The sequence below is a fragment of the Columba livia genome, chromosome 3 (assembly GCF_036013475.1).
Source record: "Columba livia isolate bColLiv1 breed racing homer chromosome 3, bColLiv1.pat.W.v2, whole genome shotgun sequence".
In the NCBI taxonomy this organism is placed as follows: Eukaryota; Metazoa; Chordata; class Aves; order Columbiformes; family Columbidae; genus Columba; species Columba livia.
In genome coordinates this window covers 79,451,775-79,460,817 of record NC_088604.1, presented here as the reverse complement: position 1 = coordinate 79,460,817, position 9,043 = coordinate 79,451,775, and positions in this window count along the sequence as shown.

The window sequence follows — 9,043 nt, the reverse complement described above, 5'->3', positions numbered from 1 at the left end:
CATCTTGTTTCTTCAGAACAAGCAGGCCTTGAGCATATTATTTCAGCAAGCACACTTTTTAGACAATAATTCACAATATCTCAGCCTTCCACACTTACACCGTGTGTTAAGAACCACTGCCTCTCACACACACACCATGTGCTAAGAGCCACCGCCTCTTACAGATGCAAAGGGTAAGGAATATGAAGGTTATAACAATTAATAGAGTCACTACATGGATTAGTAATGGCTCATTAGTATCAATTCAGCATGCAATCATAGTTACCACGGTGAAATCAACGTTACCATACAATAAGTCGCTTACCAAACATCTGCCATCATTGAAAGGTCTCTCTGCCTGGAGGAGCAACCTTGAGAGGTGTCCCAGCTCAAGGGGAGATCACTGCCACGCAGTCACACTGCCGAGAAAGGACATCTCACCCAGGCTGTCATATTTATGGAATGAAGTGGTTGGCTGAAATCGTATGTATCGGGAAAGGCATACATGAGGCTCCGTGTACCGTTGATAAATGAGTCTTGGAGAAACAACGCGCTATTTATACATCTATTGCATGATCAGTGTTCCAAGCTTGTATGCATTGGTGCTCACTGTGCTACTCTGCTCCTTTGTGGGTGAGCTGGAGGAGCTCATGGCCCAGCTATGGCTCAGGCCTTTGCTTCCTTTGGGGCCTGCACCAAACCACCGCCAGTCTGGTCAAGGGCTCAGCACACCTGTCACAGCAGGGGTGCTCTGCCACCCTGGGAGGGTGCCTGACACTGCAGGTGTGTTTAACGTGTCCCAGGGAAGAAGGCTGTGCAGGGGCTGCATTGTTTCTCAGCCCAGGACTTTCTGGAGAATGCAGCCGGGCCCAGGCCAAGCCATAGGCCCCTGACCCACTCCTCTGGCACGTGCCCTGTGGGCTTGGATTTACAAGCAATAAAGCAACAACTTCGCTATGAAGTTAATTCAGCTCCTTAATGCTACCACAACTTCCCCTGCGAACGCTTCACTTCCTCTATGCTCTGTAGGTCCCTTGTTACAGCCTAACCCCATCTCCTCCTAGCCAGATGCATCTCCTGTGACCAGACCCAAATGCAGTTTTCAAAGCTCCAGCACTGTGGAGTTTCTGAAACCTGGAATTCTCTTACCTACCCAGAATCTTATATCCACAGCCCCAAGGCCGTACATTTATCCTCCCATTCCATCAGAAGTGTCACTAGGTGTGCTTTTGGCTGGTTTGGTCTAGTAGGGAGAGAGGGCAATGAAGTCCCTGAGCAGCATGCTGCTCAGAGAAGCACTGCTTAAAGCTCCCCCTATTCATAGGCTGGATGGAGGAAAGATAAGCACAAAAATAAATGTTGCCATAGAAAAGGCCCACAAAATTAAATCACTGCATCCCATTCAGTTACAGGCATTACAGTACCTCTTTGCCTTGCAGGAAGCAGTGCACTTGTTTATAGAAAAGCTTGTGTATTCAGCCACTCTTGTCACAAAGACCGTTTCAATATCTCAGCTAGAAAATATATAGTCTTCTATTCTACAACTAACCAGGACCAAAAAAACTACACCAAAGTGTATCTATCTGAGTTCTGCTAACAGTTGTAGGATAGCTGCTTTAAGGGGTACATCAGGTTAGCAAATCAGATTTGAAGGATTAATTCACAGAGAAGTATGACAACATTTCTTTTGAGGAGAACTGCAGAAATGAGCTGTTTAGATTAAATCGCAGCAAAACAGATCACTTGAGGAAAGATACCTTGGAGTCATCCACTCTTTGAAGGAGGACTGAGAACTGTTGCTGTAGGTGGGTGATAGCAAAAAGCCTGCTATTCGATTGTTCTACAAAATTCCACGGCACTTTTTAAAAAGAGAAGAAAAGGTCCTAGAGCCTAAACTACAATTGAAGTTTCCTTTGAAGCTATGGCTCCAGGCATTCCAGTTTAAAGAGTAGAACGTTTTGATAAAATCAGACTGACGGAAGTACAGTAAATGCCATAATTTCTCAGTATTAGAAAGCAACCTCAAAGCAGGTTGGAAAGTTCAAGTCAAACAACAGGGACAGAAAAGATGCTGAAGGGCTGGAATAAAAAAGTAGTGATTCTGAAAGGCGATGCTGAAAGGAGGAGCAATAAGTGGAAGTGTTTCTAGAAGGATCACAGAAAACTAAGTTTTACTACTTTACTACTACTTCTAGCTCAGAGAGTCCTGCATCTGGGCAGGAACAACCCCAGGTTCCAGTATAGGTTGGGAAATTACATATTAGAGAGCAGTGTAGGGGAAAGGGACCTGGGGGTCCTGGTGGACAACAGGATGACCATGAGCCAGCACTGTGCCCTTGTGGCCAGGAAGGCCAATGGCATCCTGGGGTGTATTACAAGGGGGGTGGTTAGTAGATCGAGAGATGTTCTCCTTCCCCTCTGCTCTGCCCTGGTGAGACCACATCTAGAATATTGTGTCCAGTTCTGGGCCCCTCAGTTCAAGAAGGACAGGGAACTGCTGGAGAGGGTCCAGCATAGAGCAACAAAGATGATTAAGGGAGTGGAGCACCTCCCTTATGAAGAAAGGCTGAGGGAGCTGGGGCTCTTTAGTTTGGAGAAGAGGAGACTGAGGGGTGACCTTATTAATGTTTATGAATATATAAAAGGTGAGTGCCATGAGGATGGAGCCAGGCTCTTCTCGGTGGCAAACAGTGATAGGACAAGGGGTAATGGGATCAAGCTGGAACACAAGAGGTTCCACTTAAATTTGAGAAAAAACGTCTTCTCAGTGAGGGTGACGGAACACTGGAACAGGCTGCCCAGGGAGGTTGTGGAGTCTCCTTCTCTGGAGACATTCAAAACCCGCCTGGACATGTTCCTGTGCGACCTCACCTAGGCGTTCCTGCTCCAGCGGGGGGATTGGACTAGATGATCTTTTGAGGTCCGTCCCTTCCAATCCCAAACATACTGTGATACTTGTGGGAAGAAACAATCCAAAGGAAATACAGTGATTTAAAGTACACACTAGTTCTCTACTGAAGCAGAACAGCTGTTTGATTAACATTCTGATCACCTCTTTGAAGGCTGAGTCACAGGCAGTTTAAGAAATTTGCAGGAAAATCCCTATTTCAGTTCCCAAACCTAACGCACCATTGACAATGACTCAGTTGGGTTACAGTTTGAGTAGCCTTGCACAACACTGCAGTTGTTTTGTCCATAGACTGTCATTTTCATGCTGATTTCTTGTGACTGCCACTTTTAGCATCATTTGCTAATGGCCGTCATGACAAGGAAGACAGTCTTCCCTTATTTCCACAGTCCAAGTCTCAATTCAGGCTTCTGCTTTTAAAGCTATACTTGCACATGCACACAACCATTGATGGGACTGTGTGCTATCCTGTCAGCACAGTCTGACTTCCCATGGTCCAGCAGAGTTTTGCTTGCTGGGTAAACAGAATTGCTTTCTCAAGACAGAGGCAGACAATTTCAGCTGAAGCAAATTTAGCAGCTATTCTTGGTCAGAAGACAGCATTTGAGGGACAACCCTGTTACCCTTAGGAAATTTTACCTCCCTTTCTGCCCCAGCTACAAGAACTGAGAGAGGAATATTACCAAAGAGACTGGCAGTGCAGGAGGTGCTTCTGCATGTCAGCTGCTGCTGTACCCAACCAGCACTACTGAGTACAGCCTGCTTATTTTCAGTGATAATTAGGTGATCTTCAAATCTTACATATTCCCTCTTGGCTACCAAGAACTGTTTTGGTTCATCTCATTAAAAACTGAAACTTCATCTTTTACAGATTTAGCTTTCCATTTACACTCTATTTCCCCTTTGGAGAAGAGACAGACTTAACACTTAAACAGCAGTATCAGACCACAACTCACTAATTAGGACAGCCTGATGGTATCTAGCACCGTTTTACACAGAGCTTTTGGATCTGTGTGATTGAGTCCAATAGTGACGGTGAACTTTTAGAGAAATGTTGTGCTTGTTGAATGTATTGTCAACAAAACTGGATTTGATACAGTTGAGTACAATCACCTATATAATTGTAGCAGGCTACAGTGTAAGCTTCTAACAGTACCACAGGCCATGCTGATAACAGTTAAAGCCCACTCAGAAATCTGGGAAAATTGAACTAAACTGATGAACTGGTACTTTTTTAACCCCTTCTCACATAGTCAGTCAGGTAGCTTAACAAACACCACTTTATTGGACAGAAGAGTATTACCACAGACTGTTTTGAGCTTTCCTGTAATTTCTTGGTATAGGAACTGCTATGTTTGCTCCTTTCTTTTTGCCGTAAACACCTCATCTTACACCCACACTTCTCCAAAGCAGAGGACAGTGCCTTTCCTGCTGGGCAGTCAGGCTGCATCCAAACTGCACCAGACCCAGCAGCATTACAAGCTGTTCTGCCCTTTGTGACTCACTCCAGCAGTGCTCTGGCTCTGCTACCTGCCTTAGCCATTGGCTGCCGTTCGGCTATCTGCTCCTGCTCTCCAGTTTGTCCCAGTTTTCAGCAGAGTGCCACAAGGTCCATGATTACATGCTATCCTGCTTCCTCAAAGGAGACTTCTTAAGCAGACCTCCTTTCCTTGCTTCCCAGCCTATAACCTCTACCTCTCAGGGCACCGAGTCGTTGCCCAAGGTTATAGTAACAACACACATAGCCATACTGTCACATGGCACCCCAAAACAACTCTAAGCAAATGTAAGCTTAAACCAACTTTAATTCAGAACTCAAACCAAACAACAGACCAAAATCAAACCACAGAAACCAATGCAAGCAGGGGGGTATTCCAAAATCAATCAGCACTCTGGCAACATTTAATAAACTTCAGATTCGGTATACCGATTGGGGATATTATTACCACATGACCACACAAGAATAATGATCCACAGTGTGCATGCACTCATTCAGAAGAGAAGCCTCTCTCAGTCAAAGGTACCCAGAAGAAATAATCATTCACGTGGAGGCAGGGAAGGGAGGCAAGGGCTCACTCAAGGATATATCCAGAAGAAAATAATCACTTACCAAGGAGAAAGTGAAGGCTTTCAATCCTGGGAAACCTCCTTCAACAGCATCCCTGTTTAAGAAGAAGGCTCTGTTCACAGTCCTGCTGCTCTGAGAAGACCACTGAAGGTGGGGTTTTGGCAGCGGCCTGGTTTTACAGTTTGGTCAGATCTGGCTGTGGTCATTATGAGGTCTCTGGCCCTGGGCATCTCCTTGGCTGAGGACCCTGTCCATTGCCTGAGGGTCCTGCCCTTCCTGCTCCCCAAAGTGGAGGTAGGGAGTTGTACCTAAGGAGCCACCATGCCCCACGGGGCAGGGATGTGACAGTGGATACCAACCAAGGTGCCTACCTGTGGACACCCGCAGTGGGGCACAAAAGGTGCTAAAGAGCCATCAACTGTCATATTGAAAGCTCCAGACTTCATCAAGGTGTGTGCAACTGCTACACATACTCACTTGGCCCAATATTTTATACATCATTCCAATTCTAAAATTTCCATCAATTAATGGTGAGCTATTTAAAAAAGAGAAGTCCCTAGACTTGACACAAACACATTTCAAAACCTCTCACGGGTCCCTTTTTGTTCAGCTCTCCTTATCTCCACAATTCAAAACACCATTCTTCCATTTGTGTAAGAGGCCACTTTTCCTTTTTAAGCCTACTCAGCACTTCCTGTAATAGGTTACTTGCAGTTTCTCAGTGATCAGATATGCTTAATTATTTTTCTTCCTAACCTATGTACCAAAGCCCAAAGTCATCCTGACTTTAGACTAGGGGTAGGGTTGGCTGCCCCACTGGCTACATTTCTCCTTTTTCTGATGCATCCAGTACCATAACAGCTTCCTAAGTACTGTTGGTCTTTTGAGGTTGGCACAAGACATCTGTGGTCTAGTAGAGACAAAAGTGGCTGTACCACATCAAGTCAAAGGGTCACATAGCCACCAGCATTATAGATAGCAGCCATCCCAAGCTGCCTTGAGGCGCAGAGTGGGAACTGAGGCAAGTACACAGTACAACACGCTCAGCTTCTACCCAGCAGCCACTTAGGACTTTCTGAGCCAGAGGCTACAACTGCACCATCTTACTGAATAAGCAAACCATGAATTTGCCCCACGAATTTTTAGCTCAATGACACCACTTTGGGGTCTCCACAACAATCCATGGCAGCATGTAGTGTATTTAAATGAATCACTGTCTGATTATCCTGCCAAAAAAATCCTGTCCAGAACAAGAAGCTTATCCTCACTGTACATATCACTTATATGGCAATGTACCACTATGACCATCCAATATTAATAACCTCAATGGCTCTCTGCAGGTCTCTTCAAGAGTACCTTAACAGGCTGGCAACAGATAAAAAATATGGATTTTGATAAGTTTGTTTGTCCTCAGCCAAAGCTGAAGGATACACAGATAATTTAGCTTTGCAGTGAGGCAATCAAGTAGGCTACTGGTTCCCATTAAGAAGCCTGATCAGTGGAAGTTACTTTCAGCTCATCTTTTTTATATTGTGCTGTGATACCAGAATAACTGTAATTTCTTCCCCCAGTTAATACAGGCCACAGGGGTAAAGCCTCTGGCACACTGTACTTACTGTTAAGCAGAAATTTTATGTGTAAGAACTTTCTATGATCTCAAAAGCCTGACATAACTGTTGTCTTCCATAGTCCATAGCTTTAGTCGAGCTGATTGTGCATTACAGCATTTTCTGATGGAAATTATGCCCCTAGCTTCTTTGAAAGGCCTTGGATTCAAAGTGGACATGAGTCATAACTTCTTGGTACACCAACATTAACGTTTCAGTTGACAGCCCAGCTGGTTCAGCTGTTATTTAGTTACAAGTTAATCAGTGGCCTTCCATAACTCTTCCTTGATATGTCAATACTTAGTTCCAGTGATCACTCATATCCTCCAGTTTTCAGTTTAAAGCCTAAATGCACAAATCTTACAAATCACACAGACAAAATGAAAATTGTTGTTTTGTTGCTTTATTTTTTTAATGGGCTTACTCATTCAAAAGATTAAAATGCTACTGCTCTTTCAGAACCTAGTGAGTAGTCTATTTTTTGTTGCAATGCCTGCTTTTTAAAGCAAAATGTTTAAGAGAAGCATAAGAGCAAACAAGAGATAGATTAGATATGAAGGTCAAAGGACAAACGAGTTACGGAGAAGTTACTGGTCCTTTTGAAAACCAATTAAAGGCCATATAATGCTTATAACATACTTGCCCCTTTCGTTTTAAAATCAGTGACATAATGCTCCAAGACTCTGAAAGTAGTCAGGATCACTGCTTCATTTGCACTGCAATAGATACTACAGCAAACCTGTGCCTATGCCTGCCCTGTCTGCTCCAACAAAAGATGATGGTGGCACAGTCTACAGAAACATAGTGCCTCAGCCCCCACCTACCTAGGGAAATAAAACACAGGAAACATCACGCATCTGTGCAAAACAAACAAAAAAAATGTGTGATGTTCTCCAAACTAGAGACTGTGACCAAACCCAAGATGCCCAGGACTACACCTTCACACCTTAGCTACATCATTATCCTCACTGCAGTTGCCTTTGGATCTCCATGGCGGGTCTCTGCACTTGCAGGTGGGCTCACTTGCCCTCAGCCTTGCTGCATTTTCAAGGGAACAAGGTGGGAGGTGTTTTCTGATGGTTAGAGGGAAATAGGCTTTTAACAGACCTTCGAGTTGGCGAATAACTCAGCTGCACAGAGAGACAAAAGTTAGAAAAAAATCTAATTATTTATGGGATTGTGAATGAACTGAAGCTTGAAAGGAGTAGGGGAAGCTCACATATATTGGGCAAAAACATGAAAAAAAAAATCTTCAGCTTAGACTCAAGATATTATTGCTAGTGTAAGGATTTGGGCACTCCTTTCTTATTCACATCCTGGCTCTTCCTGTTAAGAAACTTTTTAGTCGTGTAAATGTGTTTTATGTCATCAACCCCATAAAACTGTGGTTATTTTTGGAGACAAAAAGCATTACGAAACTAAATACTGGGTAGTTTTGAAGCAAACTCATAATAAAAAAAAAAAAAAAATCACTTTCACATGCATATGTAAAGTTGTGTATCCATCTCATGCTGCACACAGATACACAGAGCACATTTATTATCCAAGTAACTGACACATTTGGCCTCGTTTCTGGAATTTTCTCAAAAAATTTTGGAATATGCATCTGTAAATAACTAAGTTTCAGTCAAGGAAACTATTTCTGTACATATATGAGAAGAAAGTTCTGACAGAAGCTACTTCTTTCTCATCTCCAAGTTTAATCCTCATCTTGAGAGCACTGTTAAGGTCAGTAAAAAAAGCCTGAACAAACCCACCACCCCAATATTCTTTGATGTCAGAGTTCAAAAAGGCCAAAGCTAATCTTGCTGCTCCCATCCTAACATGATTTGTACTGCTTTATCTTTCTCACATTTAAGATTCTCACAAGACTCTCATTGCTACAGTAACAAATATACATTTACCCCAATGACCTGCCTTTGAAATTAATAATCACCATTTTACAAAGGTAAAATACAGAGATCAAACCAACTAGTAAGCCTGCCTGGCTGTTTAATTGCGCTGCCCTCGCACCCTCAACAGAGGGTGCACACAAGCCTTTCCCAAGTGTGTCAACTCCTCTTTGCCATTAGTTTCTTGTAAAATGGAGTCAGTCGCAGTCCTTGGCCAAGGTACAGGCAAACAAATACTACAGACTCCACCTTCCCAAATAAATTCTTCTTCATGTATTCAGCCTGTCTGATCAGTAGATCCATCCCTTCCCTACCCAGCTAAGGGTAACGACTGTAGCCATGCAATCAGGACTAGCTGAGCTCAGGAACTAAGAAAACCGCTTTTCTGTCAAAACAGGCAACAAGCCAAACTCCTCATTTAATGGCACTCTGCCCTACTGTCCAAAGCTGACCCAAAACTTGAAACTTACAAGATATATTAAAATTAGCTATGAATAACTAATTGCTTTTCCTTCATGGACAGAAGAACATGATATGCTGCAAAAGTTACAGAAGTAGACTGCTCTTTAAATTATTATAAATGCTATGC